General features: G+C 45.6%; 1 protein-coding gene across 3 annotated transcripts in view; it reads right to left on the reverse strand.

Moving 5' to 3' along the window:
• AKAP1 (A-kinase anchoring protein 1) overlaps positions 1-20,302 on the reverse strand; it is a 53,024-nt gene extending 32,722 nt beyond the window's left edge. For 2 of the 3 annotated variants that reach the window (XM_063297063.1, XM_063297045.1), the window contains exon 1: positions 20,088-20,302. The gene's annotated coding sequence lies outside the window, so the exon portion shown is untranslated. Of the gene's footprint in view, positions 1-19,805; positions 20,061-20,087 lie in introns of those variants that run through there. The other variant, XM_063297055.1, reaches the window with a different exon arrangement.
• Positions 20,303-25,497: the final 5,195 nt, after the last annotated feature.

Raw genomic sequence — 25,497 nt, forward strand, 5'->3', positions numbered from 1 at the left:
TGGGCCAGTCCCTCTCTCTCAGCCCAAGAGCCAATCAGGCGTGGTAGGAGAGTTCTAGTCCCGCCTTAGGCACGAAAGCCAGCTGGGTGATCTTGGGCCAGTCCCTCTCAGCCCAAGAGCCAATCAGGCGTGGTAGGAGAGTTCTAGTCCCGCCTTAGGCACGAAAGCCAGCTGGGTGATCTTGGGCCAGTCCCTCTCAGCCCAAGAGCCAATCAGGCGTGGTAGGAGAGTTCTAGTCCCGCCTTAGGCACGAAAGCCAGCTGGGTGATCTTGGGCCAGTCCCTCTCTCTCAGCCCAAGAGCCAATCAGGCGTGGTAGGAGAGTTCTAGTCCCGCCTTAGGCACGAAAGCCAGCTGGGTGATCTTGGGCCAGTCCCTCTCAGCCCAAGAGCCAATCAGGCGTGGTAGGAGAGTTCTAGTCCCGCCTTAGGCACGAAAGCCAGCTGGGTGATCTTGGGCCAGTCCCTCTCTCTCAGCCCAAGAGCCAATCAGGCGTGGTAGGAGAGTTCTAGTCCCGCCTTAGGCACAAAAGCCAGCTGGGTGATCTTGGGCCAGTCCCTCTCTCTCAGCCCAAGAGCCAATCAGGCGTGGTAGGAGAGTTCTAGTCCCGCCTTAGGCACGAAAGCCAGCTGGGTGATCTTGGGCCAGTCCCTCTCAGCCCAAGAGCCAATCAGGCGTGGTAGGAGAGTTCTAGTCCCGCCTTAGGCACAAAAGCCAGCTGGGTGATCTTGGGCCAGTCCCTCTCAGCCCAAGAGCCAATCAGGCGTGGTAGGAGAGTTCTAGTCCCGCCTTAGGCACGAAAGCCAGCTGGGTGACCTTGGGCCAGTCTCTCTCTCTCAGCCCCAGGAAGGAGGAGGCAAGGGCAAACTGCTTCTGAAAATCTTACTAAGAAAACTCCAGGAACTAGTCCAGGCAGCAGCCAGGAGTCAACCCTGATTCACAGGCACATAAATGTACATAATGTATAAATAAATATACATATAATAGGGAGTACACGCTAAACAATTTTGCACTGATAAGGGTTGACAATCAAAACAGTTTGGAGACCACTGATTTAAGACACAAAGAAAAACATGCTTTTGTGACACAAGATTTGTCTAACAGCTGCAAGGAAAGAGGAAGGACGCACAATCAAGTCATTTGCCTATTTCACATTTTTTTTATCCGTTCAATCGTGTCCGATTCTTCAAGGCTGCCTGGACAAGTCCCTGCAGTTTTCTTGGCAAGATTTCAGAAGTGGTTTGCCATTGCCTCCTTCCGAGGGCTGGGAGGGAGGGACTGGGCCAAGGTCACCTAGCTGGCTTTGCGCCCAAGGGGGGACTAGAACTCACCATCTCCCAGTTTCTAGCCTGGTGCCTTAACCACGACACCAAGCTGGCTCTCATTTCAGATTTGCCAGAAGCCAAATCAAAATTGGGAAAATCCTGCTTTGGGGAGAATCAGGTGTGTTTTTATCCACCCTGGACCAAACATGCCTCTTCAGTTCCGGACAAGCTAAGGCCCATTTCCCCAGGTCTACAGTCAAGTTCAAGACCAATTTAAGGAGGTCTGTACAACCCTTTGCCCAACACACTACTTGTGCAACCGCTCCCGTTGAGTTATAAAAAGACAAGGCAGGCATTCCTTTCCTTAACAGTGGAGGAGAATCGATGGGGCCCTGTCTGGAATGTTGGAGTAAACAGCTGTCCATTCAGAGAGCAGCAGAATACGCTCAGAGTTTGCACTGGCAGCGGACAGCATTTGAACAGGTCCAAGGCCATTAAGCTGAATTCCCAAGGTTGGAGAGACTGTCTAGAAACTCTTCACAATCTAGATCTCTCTGACTCGCAGGAGGAGGATGCTCACAACAATATGTTCAGAACAAAAAACTTCCCTGCATGTAGAAAAATAGTAATTCAGGTGGAAGATATAAACCAGTGTTCCTCAACCTCAGCAACTTTAAGATGTGTGGCTGGCTGGGGAATTCTGGGAGTTGAAGGCCACACATCTTAAAGTTGCTGAGATTGAGGAACACTGGTATAAACCTTTCTTCCTCATATACTAGTTGTCCAACATTCAGGGAACAGTGATACCCTCAGTCCTGGAATAATTTGAGTGGGACAGCTTAAATACCCTTTGCCCCATGTTAATGAGAGCGAGCAGATGAACAAATGCTTGTGAAGAGAAACACAGAGATGTATTATGCAATGTTGGAAAACCAGTATTTGAATTTGCAAGAAATGGCTGCATATCTAGTAGGGTTGTGTACATTTCAAAAGTGATCAGGAAAAAGGGGTCTGGACCTCATGTAAGCATGAAAGTGTGAACAAAGTTGGGCTGCACTAATGAAGAGCAGGAAAGCAGTGCACTCACACTAGATCCAAACCCCTTCTTCCTGATTGTTTTCAAAGCACGCACAGCCCTAATATTAATGATTTCTTAAAGGGAGCCCAGGATGCTGACAGCTTGGAATTAAAGGTAAATTAAAAAAAAAAAAGACTTCACAAGCTGAAATAGGTCTAAAGCTAGGAACTTAGCTGCCGGGCTTACCTATTTGAAGCTTTCAACAAGCAGCATCTACCTGTGCCTTTCAAGTTTTTCTGTGAAACATGAAGACACAGAAATTGTAAGGCTGAGGAGCTTCCAAACCAGTGATCTTCTATTGTAACTTGGGGAAAAAGTTCCTCCTGTGATTAATTTAATGCATGTTCTGAGATCAAACGAATCCAGGAAATGAAATTGCTCTCGTGTGTGCTGCAAAGCCACAATTAGCTGGATTGCTAGATCACCTTAAGGCAGTGTTTCGCAACCGTGGCAACTTTAAAATGTCTGGACTTCAACTCCCAGGATTCCCCAGCCAGCATAGCTGGCTGGGGAATTCTGGGAGTTGAAGTCCAGACATTTTAAAGTTGCCAAGGTTGCGAAACACTGCCTTAAGCCATTAATCCTGCTTTACATATCAGAATGGCTGGGTTTCAGTGAGTTACCATGCCAAACCCCAACCACATTCTGACTTAGCATGATGAACTCATGAAGTGTGAAGAGGTTCAGTCATGTCTAATTCTACACCAATTATTCATTTAATTAAAAACCTAAATATATGCTAGGGCAGGGTATTTTTTAAAAAAAATTGGCATCTGAAACTCCAATCTGCCAATAATAGAAAAGTTACCCAGCAATGAATGCCACGTTTGCCTTACTTAACACAGAGCACCAGTAGGTGGCAGCACCTAGCCATTCTCAGCTAATCTCAAAAGCTGGCTAGCCTGTGGATGGGAGACCACCAGATAAATCACAGGAGAGTAGGTAGAATAAAACCATCCATGAAGAGGGCAATAGCAAACCACATCCATCCTGTTTCCAAGAAAACCATACGGACGTGTCCTTGAAGTCATCAGGAGCTGAACTTGAGTTGAAGGAGTAGGCTTAACTTACTATAAACAGAACTCCTGGCTGCTAATAAATTGGGACTGGTGAGCGTGCCAGGACAAGCTTTCTTTCAAAGTTGGAGCTTTCCATCCCCATCTGAAATTCCTAAGGACAGCTTCACCAAGCAGAATAAAGAAGCCCTCCATCCTTATAAGGTGAGAAATCTTAAACGGTGCACGTTCTGCTAAGGAGAAGCCAGGAGGCCGATCTGCCTTAAGTCTGAGCAAAAAGCAGGATCTTGTTTGCAGTAACTAGCTTACACACACACACACATATATATTCCCAAGCAAGTCATCGCTGTGCACGTTGGCAGCAATTCTTGGAATCCTGATGCGATTTCAGGTAATCAAGCAATCACATGATTCTCCGCTTGGCAATCTCAGCCATGTGAAGCAACAGGCATTTGCTGGCTGCCCTTCTCTTCTGGGGGAAAGCAACCTCCTAATTCATTTATCTCTTAATTCATTTAACTCTTCCTTGAAAGCTCTCAGCAGCTAAACCATACCCAGAAGCTTGGGAGATTCCCTTAAGAACCACCTTTGCTAGTTGTCTCTTATTTCAGAAGGACTCTGAATGAGATTTAGAATCCACCCTGCTCCCAGTTTTAACACCCCCTTTTTTCCCTGCGGTGGCGCTGCGGGTTAAACCGCTGAGCTGTCGATCGGAAGGTCGGCGGTTCGAAACCGCGCGGCGGGTGAGCTCCCGTTGCTAGTCCCAGCTCCTGCTCACCTAGCAGTTCGAAAACACGCAAATGTGAGAAGATCAATAGGTACCGCTTCGGCGGGAAGGTAACGGCGTTCCGTGTCGTCATGCTGGCCACATGACCCGGAAGTGTCCTATGGACAACGCCGGCTCCAAGGCTTAGAAACGGAGATGAGCACCGCCCCCTAGAGTCGGACTCGACTGGACTTTACGTCAAAGGAAACCTTTACCTTTTTACCTTTTTCCCTGCAGGAATTAGAAAAATAGGTAATTGCATGTCACTAGGAAAAAGAAAAACTCTCTAGGAACTTAATCCATGATTTAATCCATGCTGAATCTTGCCAAAATATGGATGTGGAGTGGGAAGTGAAGTTACATTTGTACTCTATCAAATGCCAAGCATGGTGCAGTATAAACAAACCAATTTATTTTCTCCCTTGAGTAAGGCTTAGTTGCTGGGCTGTTGTTTTCCTTGCATCCTTCATTTTCATGACATCAAACTCCCCAAATTCCTAGCCAACCCCAAGCTCAGCACACTCACTCCAGGCACTGAAAGCTGGGCCACCAAGTTTGCAAGGCACCAAGAAATAGCTAAATGGGATGTCCCAGTACAAATGCATGGCCTCTCTCCCCAACATAGCAATATAACTGCACAATACAGCAGAATTAGAAAGATGGAATTAGGCTATGCGGCCCCCCAGCGAGGAAGCGCGCTGGGCAGGACCTGGCCGCTTTAAAACCTAAGTCACAGGGGCCAAGGAATCTTTTTCCAGGCTAAAAATAGATAAAAGGCACAGGAGCTGCCTTATAAGCCCACACAGAAGGCCGGTGATTTTGGAAGAGAGAAGCCAACTTGATAGCCTAGACAGAATAAAGAAACTGGGTATTTTTATTTCACAGTCTAGAAAGAAATCCAGCTGTAATTAAAGTTCAGCTCAAGATGTGGAGTTACAGACTCCCACCTTCCTATAACGCAGCTCAATTTGTAATTTGGGATTAAACTGCCCATCCTTGATCCTGTAGGAAAGATTAGTGAATTTAACTGGCCAGAAACAGCATTTCCTAATCTGCCCCACCCCCGAACATGTTAAGACTTCAACTCCCAGAAGTCCATAGTAGAGTTGGCTAAGGATTCTGGGAGTTGAAGTTTAATGCAGCTAAGGGACCCAAGTAGGTTGAGTTCAATAAGCTGGCTGAACGGGAGGGGAAAAACCAAACAGTTTCCACAAAGTAAAATTCTGTACAGTCCCTCCCTTAACTAAGTTTATACAGCCTTGTAAAAATCATGTAGATAACCTGGAAGTGGATACAGTCCAATCTCAAAACAAGGCTGTTTCCAGACTCCACAAAGCTCGGCACATGAAAGAGCTCGCAGGCAACACCAAACAAAGGCTTGAGTTTTGTAGAAAGAGAAAGGAAATCCGGACTCATTTGCTGCGTTCTCTCTCTCTACACCTTTCAGTGAAGTTGTTGTGTGAATAAAAGATGATTTAGTTTCACAAACCCAGCCAAATGGAGCTTGCTCCATAAATGATGGCTTAGAGCAGGGTTTCTCAACCTTAGCAACATTAAGAAATGTCGACTTCAACTCCCAGAATTCCCCAGCCAGCCATGCTGGCTAGGGAATTCTGGGAGTTGAAGTCCACACGTCTTAAAGTGGCCAAGGTTGAGAAACGCTGGCTTAGAGCAATCTGTGAAGTCCTAAAAAGCTTCCACAAAATCAGGCTATTCATCCATTGCGCTGAATATTTTCTACTGAAATGCTCTCTAACATAGTTCCCTTCAGACACGTTAGAGTTACAAATCCCAGAATCCCCAGCTGTTGCCCACAATGTCTCAGAATTCTAAAAATTGTGCAGGGAACACACTGGAAGGGCACCAGGTTGAGGAAAGATTGCTTAGCACTCACTCAATTCAGCTATAGCTTGATTTCTTTAACCAGTAAAGGCAGGGATTGAAGTTGCAACCTTCTGTATGTAGAACAGGTGTTCTACCTCTCAGCTATGCTTCCAAGGGTCCAACCCAGACTTTTTATCTCACTTTAAGGAGGCAATGTGCCCAGCCTTATAAGCAAGAGACAGAAATGAGATGCCAATGAAATTTTGAATGCAGTGTGTAAACCAGAAATGACGACAAATATCTGGTCTTGAAGACACAGGAGAACTGGATCCAGCAGGGAGTCATGGTTTTAAGGTCCTGGACCATCCCTGGAGAAGCCCAGGTCCAACTCTACCCTCAAGCATGGAAACTCACTGGATAGCCAACTTAACAGGGAAGTTGTAGGGAAAAATAGAAAGCAATAACGCTGTGCACGCTGCCTTCAGTTTCTGGAGGAAAGGCAAGATATCAACCTTAATAAACATACACTGCATGCACAATTATTAGGCAAGTTGTATTTTGAGGATGGATTTCATTATTGAACAACTACAGTGCTCTCGGTCAATCCAAAATGTTAATAAACCTCAAACCTGAATAATTAAGAAAGTAAAAGTGAGGTTTTGGCTTTCTTAGGAGCATATCTGTGTGTGCACAATTATTGGGCAACTATTAGTGTGCCGAATTATTATGCAACTAAATGGAAAACGAAAATTCCCCCATCTCACTCGTTTATTTTCATCTGTTAAAGTGAGAATAATAAACGAACAACTCAAAATGTACAAATAAACATTTCTGACATTTCAAACAAAAAATCAGTGACCAATATAGCCACCCTTCTTTGCAATAACAGTCATAAGCCTTCCATTCACGGAGTCTGTCAGTTTCTTGGTCAACTTTTTGTGCAGCAGCAGCCGCAGCCTCCCAGACATTGTTCAGAGAGGTGTACTGTTTTCCTTCACCATAAATCTCCCGTTTGAGAAGGGCCCACAAGTTCTCAATAGGTTTCGGTCAGGTGAGGAAGGAGGCCATGTCATTATTCTTTCATCTTTGAGGCCTTTACTGGCTAGCCACGCAGTGGAGTACTTCGATGGATGCGATGGAGCATTGTCCTGCAGAAACATCATGGTCTTCTTGAGAGATGCAGACTTTTTCCTGTACCACTGCCTGAAGAAAGTGTCTTCTAAAAACTGGCAGTAGGTTTGGGGGTTGATTTTGAGTCCATCTTCAACCTGAAAAGGTCCAACTAGCTCATCTTTAATAATACCAGCCCATACCAGTACCCCACCTCCACCTTGCTGGCGTCTGAGTCGAAGTGGAGCTCTGTGCCCGTTACTGATCCAGCCACAGGCCGATCCATCTGGTCTGTCAAGAGTCATTCTCATCTCATCAGTCCATAAAACCTTTGAAAAAATCTGTCTTCAGGTATTTCTTGGCCCAGTCTTGCCGTTTCAACTTATTTGTCTTGTTCAGTGGTGATCGAATTTCAGCCTTCCTTACCTTGGCCATGTCTCTGAGCACTGAACACCTTGTACTTCTGGGCACTCCAAGTAGGTTGCAGTTCTGAAATATGACAGCACTGGAGGATAATGGGTTCCTGGTAGCTTCACGTTTGAGTCTTCTCAAATCTTTGGCAGTTAATTTGCGTCTTTTTTTCTCAACACGTTTCTTGCAACCCTGTTGACTATTTGCAACAGAACGTTTGATGGTTCTGTGGTCACGCCCCAATATCTTAGCAATTTCAAGAGTGCTGCATCCCTCTGACTTTTTACAATTTTTGACTTTTCAGTGTCAGTTAAATCTCTTTTTTGGCCCATTTTGCCTGAGGAAAAGAAGCTAATAATTATGCACACCTTGATATAGGGTGTTGATCTCCTTAGGCCACACCCTCCCTCATTACACAAATACACATCACCTGATATGCTTATATCCAATAAGCATTCAGGTTTATACAGCTTGGAGGTGGAAAATATGCATAAAAATGTTGATATGGTCAAAATACTCACTTGCCTAATAATTGTGCACACAGTGTACTAGGGATATACAAAATTTGTTGATCTGGGAACAAACTATTCTGGAAACTCTAGAACTTGGTTTTGTTCTAAGCCATGCTGGACCTCCTATGACATTCTAGGGGTAGGTGCTGATTTCAAGAAATAAGTCCACCAAACCAGAAATGGCTCAAAATGCTTTGAACACAACATTCCAGAATAATCAGGTATGCTTCATAGGTGACCCATCCCAAGACGACCTCAAACCACTCCTGGTTCAGGGGAGATACTTTCAGAAGCCACCAAGCCAAAACACTGGAAGGTTTGGGACAGTCCAGAAAAAATGGAACATCCTGGAGTTCTCCAAAACTGTGGTTCCCAAATTGCCATATTTTGCCCCTCCCCCCAAAGGACAATATAGGATAATGATGCAGCTCTTTTCCCTCCCTCCAGCCATCTTCAACTTCAGCATTTACACAATGAGCAAAAGTGAGATTCCTTCAACCATGGCTAGGGTTTTTTTGGCACCCAGCCCCATAGTTCATTAATAGAAATAGTACTCTACAAATCCCCAAATAGATTTATTCAGGCTCTAAGCCAAGCAAGTTTTATAAATGCAACCTTTGGGTATTGTCTGGAATAAAGAACCCACATCTGACAACCAGCTAGGTGAATCTCAGGCTGTGGTTAAATTAAAAAAAAAAAAGCTTACCCAAGGACTCAATTGTGCCTCAAATGCACTTTGCCCTGAATTATATAAATAAAACCCCAGGCTATGAACAAACATGGCAGAGGAGAGGAGGCAGCCAGTATGAAAGCAGATGCTTTAATAAATCAGCATGCCTTTTGGATACCACCAAGTTGTGCTTCAGATATGCAGCGGCACAGAGAGGGAAATGCAAAAAAAAAATAAAGCAAGTTCATTTAAACACAGAGCCAGTTGGGTGTAGTGGTTAAGGCACCAGGCTAGAAACAGGGAGACCGTGAGTTCTAGTTCCACCTTAGGCAGGAAGCCAGCTGGATGACCTTGGGCCAATCACTCTCTCTCAGCCCCAGGAAGGGGGCAATGGCAAACCACTTCTGAAAAACCTTGCCAAGAAAACTGCAGGGACTTGTCCTGGTAGTCTCTGAGAACCAGAAACAAGTGAATGGATTAAAAAAAATTTAAACACAAAGGAAAACATTTCCACTCCCATCCCCTTCCCACAAGACGTTTGCATGTGCTGAGCTGCCACACCCCTAATCCTCAGCAAGGACAGCCCATCACCACAAAGCAGCAGAATGAAAGTCCCATGTGGGAGCCTTCCCCATATGGCAGTTTCCCAGCCTTGACAATTTTAAGGTGGGTGGACTTCAACTCCCACAATTCCCCAGCTAGCTAGGGAATTCTGGGGGTTGAAGTCCATACCCCTAGCTGGGCAACTCTGGGAGTTGAAGTCCACCCACCTTAAAGATGCCAAGGTTGGGAAACACTGGACTATGGGAAATACAAGCTAGGTTCGGACAACAGGCTAAGCCAGACATTCACTGTTGTCTGAACCCAACTACAGGTACTGCTGTTAATAATCTATGGATTCTGGCTTGGCAAGTGACGCAAACAGAGTTGTTCTCTCTGCCAAGTGCCTCTTTGGGAGAGATATATTACTCATCCAGGGAGAAACCAATCTATTAAATGCATAAACACGTAATTGAGTTACTACAATGCACCCTTTTAAGTGAACAACATCAGCTCCACCTGTCTGTTCAAACTGAGTCGGAGGAACCCTTGAAATATTCCTCAGGCCTCAGAGAACCCCTCCCCATTCAGGCCGGAAGTCACAAAATTATTATATTTGTTTCATGCATAGGCCTGTATATATACATTAACAGTGTTCTTAAACTAAAAATAATGAAAGTTACCTCTTTAATGTGAATTGGCCTGAATTTGAAATGATTTTTAAAATAAATCGTGATCTCCCAGGGAACCCCTAGGGACCTCTCGCAGAACCCGAGGGTGCCACGGGACCCTGGTTGAGCAACCCAGGTATAGAGGAATTGCACTTTGCATTGATGGACTGAATACAATTTCATGTGGTCTGAGCTTCATCCCTAGTTTAAAAACTGAACTGTAACACTTCATATAAATGCAATTTAATATTGCTACTCTGAAAGCACAAAATAGTGGTGGAATTTTTTCACCTTTTGGGGGGTGTCCCTTTGTTTCCTTTTTTCCCTTCTTTTTTAGTGTGCATTGCTCAGTTTAATTTTTGTTACATACCTATTTAATAATGTTTTAGGTGCAATGAAATGTATTGGGCTTGTCCTTAATTTTTCTTGTTTGCATCACAAATTGTATCAGTTCAAAAGCTCAATAAAATTAATACAATTTTTCTGTATCTCATCTGAAAACAGAAAGGGCAGGAAGGAAGCAATCTTTCTGTATTTGGTGTTCAGAGATAGGCTGCATCTAAACATGGAAGCTCCGCTGAGTTGACGTGGCTAATTGAAGCTTGCCTCCAGGAAGATGTTCCATCTCCTTTTAAATCTATCTAAATTTCAGCCTCTTCCTCTGAAAGGGCACATGACATATTACAGAGAATTCTGCCTTTATTCCCTTCCTCTGTAGAATAAAACCATTCCATGTGCAAATACAAGAGGTGAGGAAGATCATAATGCCCCAAATGCTCATACGCCTAAACAGTGAATTCTCCTCCAGGTAGAAAACTCAACTTCTGGTCATTTGGGCTGTCAGCCCCAACTAAATCTGGAGATTTTTTCCTCCAGTTTTTCACTCTAGTCTAGACCTAGGATTTCATAGTGGTCTCCTGTCCAAGTACGAATGAGCCCCAACTTGCTTAACTGCTGCTACCTCTGCATGAGGCCGGGTTATCTAAGGAACCTCATTGCCCCGATTATGTCTACTCATCCCATCAAATCCAGCAAGACAGGCATGCTTTGGGTCCTGTCAACAGACTGTCCTTGTTTAAAGCCTGCCTCGCACAGCGACCGTTCACAGTTATTACGGTGATGAAAAAGTAACTATGCAACCAATCCTTGCATTTATGACCTCTGCGGGTCCATAAAGCAAAGGAAAGCTGAAGTAAGATCGTATGGACAGTCGCAGTTTCATTTATCAACCACTTTGCTTAATGACCAAATAGCTGGTCCCAGTTGTGGTTGCTAAATGAGGATTACCTGTTTTAGGGGGGGACCCAGGAAAAGAGCCATTCCTCTGTGGCACCACCTTTTGGAACATCATCCCCCCCGAGGTTACATTGGCCCCAGCCCTGTTGGCCTTTTTTAAGGCCTTAAAGACCTGGTTGTGCCACTGGGCATGGGGGTCAGCATATGTGACAGAGCCCATGGGATGGTTGCATTGAGGGCTCAGACTTTTTTTTTTTTTTTTAACTTTGCTGCTATTTACATATATGTTGAGGTGTTGTTATTTTTTTTAACTGTTATTCGCTGCCCAGAGTCATAATGTTGAGACAGGACGCCATACAAATTGAAATAAATAGGGCCACGGCTACAGCTGTCTATTAACTTCTGGCCGCCCTCCAAAATCTTACCCCAATGATGCCCCGTCTGGGCCCCCCCGAAAGCAAAGATTCAGCTAAGAAACTTACGGGGGGCTTGTAAAGAATGACCACCCACCGCTGCCCACAGCAAACAAGAACTCCAACAGGTAACTAAGCAATGGCTAACAACTTAATAAAATCTCAGTGTGGCTTTTCCGTAAACTGTGCTCACAGTAACCGCAAATCAAAAGAAAGTAAATAGGGAATTCCAAATGGAATTCTGACCAGAAGTAAAAATGCCACTCAGAGATTCCTTTCTGAATAGCCAGGCAACCAGAAGAGTAGCGTTTACACTCAGCGAATGAAAGAGCCCGTCCTTCGGAGGCAGAAGATCAGGAGGATAACTTGGATCTTCCAACAGGACTTGGAAAAAAACTCACTCGAATCCTGGGAAAGCTGTGCCAGGTGTGGAGGAGGTTTTCATAGTATTTTATAGCACTTTGGACTGCCCTCTGCCATTGCCATGTATCATCCTAGGAAGAGATACAGCCGCGTTAAAGAGTTGCAGGGCGCAGCTTCATTCACACACCCCTGCGCAACAAATCACTGGTTTGGAATCTAATCCTAGCATTGCACAGCCCTATACTTTGGCCAACCATGGCTTAATACGCCCCTATAGTCGCACAACACCCTGAGCCACGAAGTAACCAACCATACCGTAGCTCAGCGTACTATGCAAACCCAGTGAGCTGGTTACTTTGTGAGTCGACGTATTGCAAGAACGTAGGCAACTGGATTGACTCAGTAAACCATAGTTTATTTAAAGCATGGCAGATTTGTTGGACGAACATGGGCTGCAATAATATTGGTTAGACAGCCCAACAGGCTGGCCTGGGAAAACCCCTTTTGAGGTGCAACACTGCTTCCTAGGAATATTTCTAATCAGAGGTACTCTGCCTGCCAGCACCACCCTTTTGCTCTCTCTAGGAAGTGCTAATGCAACACAATTCCTGCAGCAAAATGCATTTCTGCCTCCTGGACGTGAGAACTTCGGGAAGGTGCTTTTCCACACCACAGAACATGCTGCTGCTGGAAAATATCCATAAGCCACCTCCATGTGAACCTTTTCATCAATCAGTTTTACTCCTGCTGATTTGACTTTTTGTTGCTTAGGAATTCTGATTGTTTGCATGCTTGACTTTCTATCTAGTGTTTTGAATTTGATGTCTGAATGATTTTAAACTCTCCAAAGAAAAAAAAATGTCCAAATAGAAGTTAAGAAAAATTGTTCATATTCTTGCATGCATAGTGGAAGCTTTTATAGCTTTCGTGTATTCCCAAGACTTCAAGTTTGTTTTTGTTTTTTGCTGTTCAATTGTGTCTGATCCTCAGCGGCTGCCTGGACTAGTCCCCAAAGTTTTCTTGGCAAGATTTCAGAATTGGTTTGCCATTGCCTCCTTCCGAGGGCTGAGTGTGTGACTGGCCCAAGGTCACCCAGCTGGCTTTGTGCCTAAGGCGAGACTAGAACTCACGTTTCTAGCCCATTGCCTTAACCACTAGACCAAACTGACTCTCAAGACATCAAGTGGGAGCTTGCAAAGTTGGGAGCATTTCTAAATTCAGATGAAGAAACGCACCCTCCTCAAATGTTAGTCGTGTTGGGATAGAGAAAAGAAACTCCATCCTTGTAGTAGCCTGAAACTGTCTCTGAATTGAACAGGTTGGTTAAAGATGAGAAGGACATCTGGATGAGCTACTTTTAAAGTTGGTTTTTTTCCAATATTTGATTCCCAGGGCACATAATTATTTATACTATGTGTTTTGCATGTTGATTAGTTTATGTCATGTATTTGTTTTAACGCAAATGATAGATGTAGGGAGTTGTGCACCACTCAAAGTTGGTTGACAGGAGCAGCCTCTAAGCCCTGTAAAGAATTAAGTAAGACAAGTTTGCTCAGTGCCACAAACAGCTGAGCCTTTGAACACCTAAAAACACCATCAACTTTTGTGAACAACAGTGATTTGCTGACATCATTCCTCCTCGCTATAACCCAACCCCTTACATCATAATAAAGACACGCAACTTTACCAGGCTGGAAATCATAAACCTCTGCCATGTTTTGTCACATATATACCTAACATTAACTCAGCTAGCTGGGGATAATGGGAACTGTAGTTGAACCCCCTCCCTCCTGGAAGGCACTGGGGGAAAAGATCAATATCTACTAAGCTTCTACCAAGCCAAGCATAGGAAAACGTTAACCTCAGCAGTTTATACATATAATTGTCCATATACTGTCCAGTTTCAAAATTCAAGGCCATTTACGATGAACATTTTATATATAACTAACTTGATAAACCAAATCAAATAAAAGCAGCAGCCCAGTACCACCCATTAATGGCCAAATGTTTGCTGGAAGAGGATTCTCTTCAAAACTTTGGAGAGTTTTCTGCTGTTCTAAAAATCAACCAAGATCCAAGCTGCCTGAGCTACTTTGCAAATTAAAACCAAACAAAACCAAACAAGATAAACACATCATAAGTGTTATCAGTACTCAAGAATAGCTGAATTGAAATTTCTGATCAGAAAAAAAAACTTCATATAAATAATATTGCAACCCAGTACACGAGGGCATATCAGATTTAAAGAGTTGTGCCCCATACTAGGATTAAACATATATGGAATTGCACTGACGAGGTTTGCTTACTATTATACTAAAACAATTCAAAGCTTGGAAACTATTTCTGGAATAGCTGTAAGTATTTTAGGACATGTCAACTAGATTTTTTTTTCTTAAATTCAAATGTAAACCTAGAGGTACTGTTTGCATATTAAGCATGCCCAAAAATCTGTGGACTTTTCCTGTGTCATTCCTAGAAAGACTTGCTTGAAAAAAGTTTGTATCATCACATTTCTGGTTTTGAGCAGTTCTACTTACCTATTTTGCTTAGCACTACACACGTCCTATTAAATGACATCTTGCAAAGTTGTGTATTTCTAAAAATGAGAGCATCCAGTGGAAAAAATGTAGTGGAAAATATTCTGGAACAGAGTTTGCTTTAGGAAAAAAACACATCTCCCCTCTTTCTTCACTAACTTGCCGGAAAACTGGCATTCAGCTTTAAGACCCCAAAGAAATACGATTTTGATCCACATCATTCAGATTTTATTTCTCTTTCCCTTCCAGGGCAAGCAACAAGGCAGTTATATTGCCAAAAAATCATGGGTAGTAAATAACAGATAAACTGATTAAAGCATCTGGAACATCTAATGCAAGAAAGCATATAAGGCAGGAAGGGGCTTAACTCTATCTGTTGGGATCATAATAGATTAAAAACTAATGCCAACCAAATTTGTATTTTCATACCACACCATGGCATGATTTGCTTAACTACAGTTTACTGTATAAATTAGACCTGGCCAAGTTCACACAATATACCAATCCCAAATGGAACAATCAATATTATGGTTTAACCATAAAATGCCCGTGCTGTGCAAACCCAGTCTATGTGGCTACTTTATGATTCTACATGTGGTGGGAACCCAAAAAATCTGGTTGTGTAAACCACAGTATTGTTAACAGTGGGTAAGCATATTCTGCAAACCGCAGTCTAGTATACTGGGGGAAGCATGTTGTATAAATCTAGCTTCCATACAATAGTTCAGCTGGGGAAGCATTAATCAGACAAGCAAGCAATGTAATCACCCATCTGGGATTTTGCAGGGAAGGACAATGTGCATAGAACAGACCTTTGATTCCTGCCCTAATCTCAACCCCAATCCCAGCCTTCCCCAGCCTTTCCCTAGCAAAAACCAAGTAAATCACATCATGGCTTCCTGTAATGTCTCAACCCTGTCCTCTGATTATGAGTGGGATCCAGATCTGAATAAAGAAAGGAACTTGCCTACCCAGAAGATCAAGAGAGAGGGACATCTGAACATCTTGTCCCCAGCGGAGCTCCATTTGCAATGATGGATGTACTCAGGCCTTCTCAACAGTGGCCTTACTCCTTCAGGACCACCTGCCCCTGTACCAACAGACCACCATTTTCCTAGTGAGTCCCCACAGGGATGCCAAACCCTCTATCGGGGATAGAGCATCTGGGGGATGCCAAGTATGGGCCTGCTCCAGTGGATGCTGCTATCATTGCAATGTTGTTGCTTGGTATTTAATTCCATTTACATCAAACACCACTCAGAACCGGCTGGAATGCAGCCGCGTGGATATGTTAGTAACAACTAACCCTTGGCAGAAAATTAGGAGTCCAGGAAATTTACCTCCTTTCTACAAGCCACAGAATCCAGCTGGTCAGCAGAGTAGGATATAACTTGATCAGGTCTCAAGACAAATGACAGCAAGTGTCAGCCAAGAACCCAGCTCCAACACGTGCCAAATCATATTTTGCAAACTTTCCACCCATCTTAGCTGCAGGGAGGAGAGAACAGCCCGCAAGTCCTGCTCCTTCTCCTTCAAAGCACTCCAGTAATTTTTATTTGCTGATAGCCTCTGCTCCTGAGGAGGAAGAACAGCCTTGGGGAGCAGATGGTTATCTCGGCTTCTGGTAGCCCATTTTGCAGACGGGAGCCAAAGTGGCACAGTCTAGACCAGTGTTTCTCAACCTTGGCAAGTTAAGATGTGTGGACTTCAATTGTGGCGATGGAATTCTGTGAGTTGAAGTCCATGCATCTTAAAGTTGCCAAGGCTGAGAAACACCGGTCTAGACCAAGGAGAAAGTCACATGGTTCATTGGCCACAACCACCTACACGCCTTTACATTCAACAGAATTCACCCACTCCTCCAAGGTGAATCAAAGTCACCTTCTCCCCATTTCAGAGGGATAAATTGCAAATTAACCAAGTGGACAAGCCACTGAGTATGCTAGAGAGGTCCATATTTGGATTTCTCTGCCAGCTTCCTGACCCCACTGATTGACCTATTACAAAATCATATGAGGCTTGTGGTTCCCCCCCTCGCTAGCTGCCTGGCCCTATCTTAGGACCAACCACACCACAGAAAAAGGCCCCAGCACTACAGTGTCTCCAGCTCTGATTGGTCAGCTGCTCTGACATCACAGAGCTGAGCAATCCTTGCACCGGAGTGAAGATGAAGGTTAAAGCCCATGAACGTGTTGCGGCTCCAGCTGGGGAAATGGTTTTGCTGCCTTCTGCTCCAAAACAAAAGGCAAGATATAAATGTAACAAACAACAACACCCACAATGTGTGACACAAAGCTTGCAACCACTTCTAACCAAAATTACTTCCAAAGATATTTATTCATTTAATCATCTAATACACCTGCCTATCTCATTGAACTGACCCTAGGCCATGCATTAAGGTTAAAGCCAAAAAACCATAACATTAATCATAAAATCAATATTCAAAAAACCCAAACTTGTTTGCTAGAGAATGGACATTTATGTGATATAGTGGATTAATGAATATCTCAGATTGGAGACCCAGGTTCAAATCCCTACTTGGCAAAATAAGTCACCTTGGGTGATAGCTAATCCAATAGCTAAAGCAGATGATGCATTTGAGAAACAAGTATCCAAATCCTGAAGCACCTGTGCACTTCCTGGTTACAGGTCTTAAATACATCCATTTTTTTGTCCTTAGTCTGTAAAACGGAGTAATTCACAAAAGTAAAAAAAAAACTCTGCTTGTAACAATCAAAGTTTGCCTATTAACTTGACATGTTCTGACCTCAATTCTTCTCCCACAATCTGTAAAATGGGAATAGCAGTCACCTACATTAAAAGTGCAGCAGGGGGAGGGGGAACCACAGAGCAGGAAAGCTTTGAATATTCACTGTGTAAGAGCAATCTGTCCTTCGGAGGTCCTGTCTCTCAGCTGTTTGGAATAGTGGTTAGAGAGTGGATTTGACCCTGACCAACTCAATTCTGAAATGCAGCTGATTCCCTTGGGCCAGTAACTATCTCTCATCCAAGCCTACTCAGCAGGGTTGATGTAAAGGGTGTACCACGGACATCATAATAAAGAGCTGATGAGAAGGAATAAGCATGTCGCACTCTTGTGCATGATAATGTTAGCACAGAAGCTCGGTTCACGCATGACACTAAACCACAATGGGGTTTACTTATTTTGGTTTAATATCTTACGTGAACCTAGGCACTGTGGTTTGCAGCTTAACATGATGCATCAACCAGGCCAGATGCCTCAACAAATCATGGCTTAGCAGAATATGCAAACTCAGTAAGAGAATCAACACCAAGAATTTCCTTCCTCATAGAGCCTGGGGAACAAAGCATTCCCCATCTAGATGAGCCTGCCAGGAGATTAAAGTGTGCGCATTGAACACACCTGGAGGTTGGGGGAGGCATTCTGAAACAGTTAGCTAGCACAGTCCTTCAAACACAGCCAGAAGTGTCTTAAAGGAACCTCGCTCTCTGCACACGCTGGCACATGGTTAAGACTCAGCTTAATCAAAGCCACCTAATGCAACTGCTCTTTGCTAAAGAGTTCATTTATAGCAGGGGCAGGCAGAGAGGGAGGTTACCAAAACAGCATAAGTGGCTCGGACAAACAGAGGCTTCCCTTCCCCACCTCCGAAACGCCTTCATGTCACGGTGCCCTTGCAAGATGAACCAGACACATGGCAAAACCAAAGGGAAGTCCCACTTTCCAGCAAAGCAGGAGGAAACAGCCTTTCTTGAGAAAAAGAAAGGGAGCACCCTGCGGGTGTGGGGGGGTGACCTCTACCCACCACGGAGTCCTACTAGCACAATCCTTTGGGGACCAAGAGTGAAGTAGGCCTCACCAGAGGACCAAGGACCCGCCTCTTCTAGCCAAGGCCAGGCACCAGATCTTTCTGAAAGAGAAACCAGACAAGGTGGTGTTTGACCTTGCTCCAAGGAACTTTTACCTTTTTCACTGCAGATGGTGCCTGTGACTTTAAGATAGGGCAAAAGGCATTTTTAATTGCACGTGTCCACCACCATTTGCCAAAAAAGGACCTCAACTGGGGATTGCAGGGTCATCAATCAAAGCCCACACTCTCCAAAGCCACGCATTTCAGACACAAACAGCAGCTTCCAAGCATCTTGGTACCTTTCAAGTGCGATTCTGACCCACACGTGATAAGTGACAGAGCAAACAAGGGTGTGGCCTTTACTCTGGAGAAATCCGCACATGCCTTGTGCCCCAGCACAACACCAGCTTCACAACAGAGCCATGCCACTTTGTTTGGGGGGGCTCCCAAGTCAAGATACTTTACATCCAGAAAGTTTTCAAAGTATTATTTCATTCCTCAGTCCTACTATCCATCTCACATCAGGCTGAGTCCCCCAATGCAAAAGGTGTCTGCACCATTCGCCCAGGTTCTGTGCACCCCTTGACAGCTCTCTGCAATTCTGCATTACATGGCCCTTCTCTTCCACATGCTGAGTAACACAACAACCCTGCAGGATAAGCCAACATTAAGTTTATACCCTACATGGAAGGAGCAAGGAAGAGAAAAAGCCATCCCAACACAGGCTAAACAGCAAATTACACTCTTTCCTTGATTTGTAACACGTGTTCTTAAGCCTCCCTAATATGCCACAGCCTCCCCACACCAGGTTTCTTACAACTCTCAGAATTTGCAACCAGGTCCTTGTAGCTGTAACTGACCTGGTGGGAAAGACGACAGAACAAAATCTGAATTCTAAGCCAGGAAATATTGGGTCACTGTGTTAAGGTGAAGGTATTTTTCAAATGTCCCAGAAAGCAGGAAATTTCAAACACAACCTCAACCCCAGTTCACAAACCACAACTTCTTTACAGCCTGACAGATTCAGATTTTGGTTTGTGTTTCCCAGAGTTACAGGTAGGCCTTAACAGCCTCCAACTCTCTACTGGCCAGGAGGTAGAAAGGGCACCTGCCCAGGGAGAAATTTGTACAGCACCCGGCACCCCACCTGGGTGCAACTGCAGAGGGCAGCTATTAGCGCCGGAGAAAGTGGCAGGAAGAGACACGTTCGTAGGGAGAGGCGCCGAAAACGCCATAAAAGTGCAACAAGGCACGTGGAAAGCAGAGGAATGAAGGACGCGTAAATGACAGAGTTGCGGGGGGGGGCAGGAGGGAAGGACGGCACCGCTGCCACCCCGAGCCCTCGAGGCGCCCGAGAACCCCCGAAGTCTTACGCCGGGAAGGGTCAAGCAACCCCGCCGCCGCCGGGGAGAAGGGAGCCCGTCGGAGAAGCGACCCTCCGTTAGGAAGGGCCGGGCTCGTGGTCCCGGGAAGAGCCCGGGAAAAGTCGAGCAGCAGCAAGGGGGGTCAGAGGCAAGCCGGGGAGGGGGCGGTCATCGGGCACGGGGCGCGGCGTTCTTACCTGCCAATTACCGCAGAGCACTCATCGGAACGCGTAAAGAGAAAGTACAGCCTCGGGAGGTGGGCTAGCGGAGAAGTTAGCAACCATATGCGCGGGAGGGAAGAAGGGTTCCCCCTTTGAGAACAACAGACGGTGGTTTATTTGATCCGCCGGAAGCGCCAACAACCATAGTCACCCTCACAACCGCTGCCCACGCCGGTTTACTCTCCGGAAAGCCCCTCCCTCGAAGACCCGGCGCATGAGGACTGGCACCTTAAGCCTCCAGTGAAATCCGCTACTCACGGTGCGTCCGGTGGAGCCGGCTCCCCAGCTGGTGCTAGTGCTGCTGCTGCTGCTTCTCCTCGCCGTCCCACCCCCGGTGCCGGCGCCCAGCCCCGTGCGCTACCTCCCCGCCCAGCCCCTCCACCCGCCGCGGGCTGCTCAATTGTCCCCCCACGTGCTGCCGGACCGGGCCTCTCGGAACGCACAGACATTCGACCGATATACACAACGCTCCACTCGCCCCGCCCACCGCTCGCCGAGCGTTTCCCCTGGCCCCGCCCCTCCTACCCCTTTCTCGGCCGCAGCTCGCGCGAGGCTACGGAGGCCGCGCCCCCTTTCCCCAGCCGGCGGGGCGGAGCGAGGCCGAAGGAGGGAGACGGCGGAGGAGAACGGCTCAGCCGGCGCATGCGCAGTCGGAGAAAGCGGTTTTCCTTGTTTGCAACGTACTGTAACGAGGGGTGGGCTCGCGAACCGGAGTCCTGTTTATGAACAGTCCATGCGGAGCGACTTTCTGCAAAATCAACTTGTAAATAAATACGGAGAGGAGAAGGCCATTACGTCGGTGGATCGTATGCATTTTAATGCGCTGATTTTTTTCCCCCTTAAGCGTGCACGTGCAAGCGTGCAAGAGATTCGAAGAACAATTGAGCTTCTTGGATCTTAAAGGATGCATTCACGTGTGCGCACGTGTGGGAGGTCGCTGCTTCCTAGAAAATACTTCCTTCGATTTATACGGTAAAAAAAAACCTAAAAATTTATATTTAACTTCAGGACTTGAAGGCTGAAGCACCGAGAACGGGAGCAATTCTGGCAAACTTCGGAATGATCCGTCGCATCTTATTTTGCGATGATTATCTGCATTTAGTATTCATTGTAGGGTTCTCTTAAAATGAATGGGCGAAGCGTTTGCTTTTGGGGGGGTCCCCGGAGCATCTTCCTGCACCGTTGAGGTTTAGTTTCCTAACATTTGGAAGCTGGAAACTTCCACTAAACTAAGAGAGGAAAAAAAACTTGTACAAGTCTAGAACAGGCTGCAGGCAGTTTGAAAAAAAAACACCCAGAAGGTCCCTTATGAAAGCTAGAGAGAGATAAATTTGATAAATAAAATAAATGAATAAAACAATACAGGGAAAGAAAACCCGGTTCTGCTCATTTTATGATACACCTCCCCTACTCTGCATTATTGCCCTTTCTGAGCATTAAGGAGGGCTCAGCCTTGTCTTAAAAGCCCTGCCTTTTAAGATGAGGGAACTGTATCTTTTAATGGGGATCTTGAAAAACCTTGGAACAGGGTGCTCTCTCTCTCAGCCTGGCCTACCTTACAGGGTCCTTGTGTGGTGGTGCAGTAACTCTCAGCCACTAGCTGTCTAGGTGGGATGCAGGGTAAGCCCCTGAATTTTAATCAAGCCTCATCCCAGTGACAAATATATAAATAAACGGCCTTCTTGGAAAAAGAGACCCTTTTATGCTTCCATCTGGAGAGGACCTAGGTTCTTTGACAGAGTAATTGGTATCTCCTGAAATGAAAGACTGAAAAACAGATTGTCACCGAAGACTGGAATTCTGTCTGTATTTATCTAGGAATCTCATTTACAGTAACTCAAAATCAAACATTCAATGGGACTGGCTGCTTTTAAGTCTGATTTAAACATGCCCTGATTATCAAAGCACAGAAACTGAAAACAGAAACTTGAGAATAAAAATAGGCTATTTTAAAACCCCCACACAAGCAAAACCACAATCTATAGTTTGGGAGTGTATAGAGTAAATACAGGTAATTCTCGAGTTATGACCGTTCAAAGTTACGGCAGCACTGAACAAATAGTATTTATGCCCAGCCCCCAAAGTTACGGCCATTGCAGCACCCCTGAGGTCAAGTGATCACAATTCGGGCACTGGGCAGCCCGCCTGCATTTATGACCATGGGGGGGCTTCAACACCCCCCACCTGCCCATCTCCCCCCATCTCTGCCCTATTGGCCACCCTGCACAGCGGCACTCCAGCAGCAGTGGGGCTGAAGTAGAGGCCAGGGATCCTCAGCCGTCTCAGCCAGCCACTGTCATGTTTCCCATTTCAATGTTCTGTTAACATTGTAACGTTTCACATGTCAAGTTCTTTCCCGTGTTCATTCGCCCCTTCAGGCTTTTTCCATTCCTCCGCCCTCCGTTGTTTTGGAGCCTTGGAATGTGTGTTTGGGTTTGCGCTCCTGTTCAAGGTTACTTTCCCAGGCGCGTGTAACGGTTCCTAGCACCTGGGAGGGGGTGCGCACTGACGGGTGATTGGGGCGGGACTAGCTCACAGGCAAAGCTTTTAAGTTTGTATTTGGCGCGCTTTTGCTCATTCTCAGCTTTCTCTGTATTTGCATACTATTCCTTTAATAAATCAGTTATCTTTAAGCCCGAGCTTGTGAGACTGAGTATTTGGGATTAGGCAACCATTACAGCCACTGCCTGTCCCTGGGCAGTGTTGTTGTTTTTTTTTTTTGTTTTTTTTTTATTTATCTATCTATCTATCTATCAATCAATCAATCATATTTCTATCACTGCCCATCTCCCCCACGTGGGGGACCCTGGGCAGTTCACAGTAAAAACAATTTAAAATTCAATGAAATCATAAATAATACCAATATTTCAATAAATATAAAATACAATAAAATCCAAATAAGGGTGGATCAAATTCAGCCCATAAAGGGATAAGGCTGGTCCCTGCAGGGCTAGGGAACTAACCAGCCCCAAGAATGGCTCCTCCTCTCCCCACTCCAAGCATGGTGACAAAACCAGGTTTTCGGCTGTTTTCTGAAGTCCAGGAGGGAGGGGTCCAGCCTCACTTCCGGGGAAAGGATGTTCCACAGGGCGGGGGCTGCTGCAGAGAAGGCCCGCCTCCTGGACCCCGCCAGATGGAATTCTCTTGCAGACAGGGTCCACAACATGCCGTCTCTGCATGACTGGGTGGGATGGGTTGATGTAGTGGGGGTGAGACGGTCCCATAGGTAACCTGGACCCATGCCATGTAGGGCTTTAAAGGTGATAACCAACACCTTGAATTGGACGCGGAAGCAAACTGGCACCCAATGCAGCTTGCGGAGCAGCAGAGTTATATGTGCTGATCTTGAACCACCTAAAATCATCCACGCAGCCTCATTTTGGACCAGCTGTAGCTTCCAGATGCTCTTCAAGGGTAGCCCCATGTAGAGCGCATTACAGTAGTCTATATGGGAGATGACCAGGGCACGAGTGACCAGGCAGTGTTGTTCCTTTTCATCTTTAGGGACTTCAGCTTGTCTCTCTTGAATCTTCACCTCTGTTGCCTTCCTATGTTGCTCCTCTTCTCTTCTTCTCCCACAATGTCACTCTTTCAAGTGCAGCCAAGCCCCTTTTTAAAGAGCAGGACTCTTGAGCAGGAAATGAGGATAGAGGGGCCTGGGTGTTTTTGCCGTTGCGCATTGTTTCCTCCACATACACCATTCTTTAGATGCCATTAATGTTCTTGATTGGTAAGATTTCATAAGGAAGAAATTTCTGCACTTCTCTTCCCTGAAACCAGTTGCAACTTGCAACCCATTCTTCTGCAGATCATAGTCATCCTTTTAGTAAGGACACTTATGCAGGATGTTGTCTTGGAGGCACGAATAGGGCACCCACTCAGTGACCTCCATACTGTTTGCCCATTATGGTTTACTCCATCCAATTTCCAGAATTCACACAATAAGTGTATGCCAAACACATCTTAGTCCATTATGGTGTGCGACCACCGTCAGTGTGTTTCTGTGTTTCACACTTGCAAGCATTTCTTCAATAAAGCCAAACTTGGTTTGGCTCTGGGGTGGTTGAAGGCAGGGACATCTGAATGGGGATCGAAAAAGTCAAGGTGGGGGTTGTGATTGCATGCATCACATATGAAGAAGGGGCAGGCCTTTAAATGTTTGGTCTCTTGATGCCCTTGTAGATGTTCCAGTTGAAGGACAGTGTAAAACCAATTCCCAGTTCATAAAAAAAAATAATGGTGAATTCCATCTGCAAGAATGCTTTAAATGCCAAGCTGATGCTAAATCAAGTCCCGTGGGATTGGCTCAAACGTCCTCCAAGGATGCTTCCCACCATTTGGAGCAGGCAACCCACTGTCACACAGCCCCAGGCAGAGAACCTAGCTGAGCCTTCCCCAATCTGGTGCCCTTCTTCTGATTGGTTGTCTCAGATTTCCCAGGATTCACAGAAAAAAGGGTGAGGTTTCAACTGCACAATCCAGGCTGCCATCTTGATCTTTTTGCCCCCCTCTGTGGATGCCCTTGCACCACTAGCTTGGTTAAAAAAGGGCAGGGTTTTGATCATGCAGTCATGGCAACTGTCTACATGATTCCCACCCCACTTTGAGGATGCCCCTGCAGTGGTGGAAGGGGCCGAGGTGGGGCAACCCGCTGGAATCTCATTGAGTAAAATTACACACGTGACGTGTCTTTGAATTCTGCACCTCTAAATGGGAAACTGTACTATGCAAGCCATCGCAACATGCTGGCACGGTATATCATTTTTTATTTACAAATGTCCAAGGACCGCTTAATTCAAAAGCCACAGATTAGAATTGGCTCCCTCTCCAACTGGCATCGTATTTAGAGGAAGAAACAGTGAGAACAGAAGCAGGTCAGGAGGATTTTCTAAAATCCAGCTGTTGCCACAGGTGCCAAAGAAAGATGGGCATGGCTTGGTTTCCTTTGCTTGTGAAACGCCACCTTCCAGCAGTTGACTCTCCCAGTGAGATGATGCTCCCTTCTCCATTGAGCAGCGGCCCCAGCCAGCATAGCCAATAGTGGAAGATGCTGAGAGTTGTAGTTCAACATCTCTGGGGGGAGATATGGATTCCCAACCCTTGCTATGGGGGAAAATGGGGACCCTCTCTTCCCCATCCTTAGAGGAGACAACGGCAGGATCTGAGGTGTTCTGGAACACCAGGCTTGAGCCGGCCAGCCACCAGTCTAATCCATACATTGGGAGCTCTCGTTCTATACAATCCTATCTACTAGGTCAAAAATTACTCCTTAGGGAAGAGAGTCCTTGCCGTTTTCTCTGGGAGGGGGCCTGGTATCCCATGAGCCTTATGCAAAGAGAGTACTGGTAGCCCCTTCCCCATTTGTTAGCCAGGCTGCAGTAGACCAGGCTTGGGTGCTGCAGCCAAGAGCATTTGGGGAGTGGGGTGTCCTGTAATGGGAGTGTTGCCTTTTTTTCAGCCACTCTAGCACTCTGGCTCTTTTTCTTGGAGGACTAAGTATGCAAAATGAGCCACTTCACTGAGTGTATCTGTTCCTACATGAAAGCTGACTTTGTGGAGGTAGCTTAACTCTGTGCATGAATGCATCTATTTAGGGCTAAATTAACCCTGTGAGGTTGAGGTCAATTGACCTCTACTGGGTGTTCCCACAAACAGTCCCACCTCCATG

This window comes from Candoia aspera, chromosome 1 (assembly GCF_035149785.1).
Source record: "Candoia aspera isolate rCanAsp1 chromosome 1, rCanAsp1.hap2, whole genome shotgun sequence".
NCBI classification, from domain to species: domain Eukaryota; kingdom Metazoa; phylum Chordata; class Lepidosauria; order Squamata; family Boidae; genus Candoia; species Candoia aspera.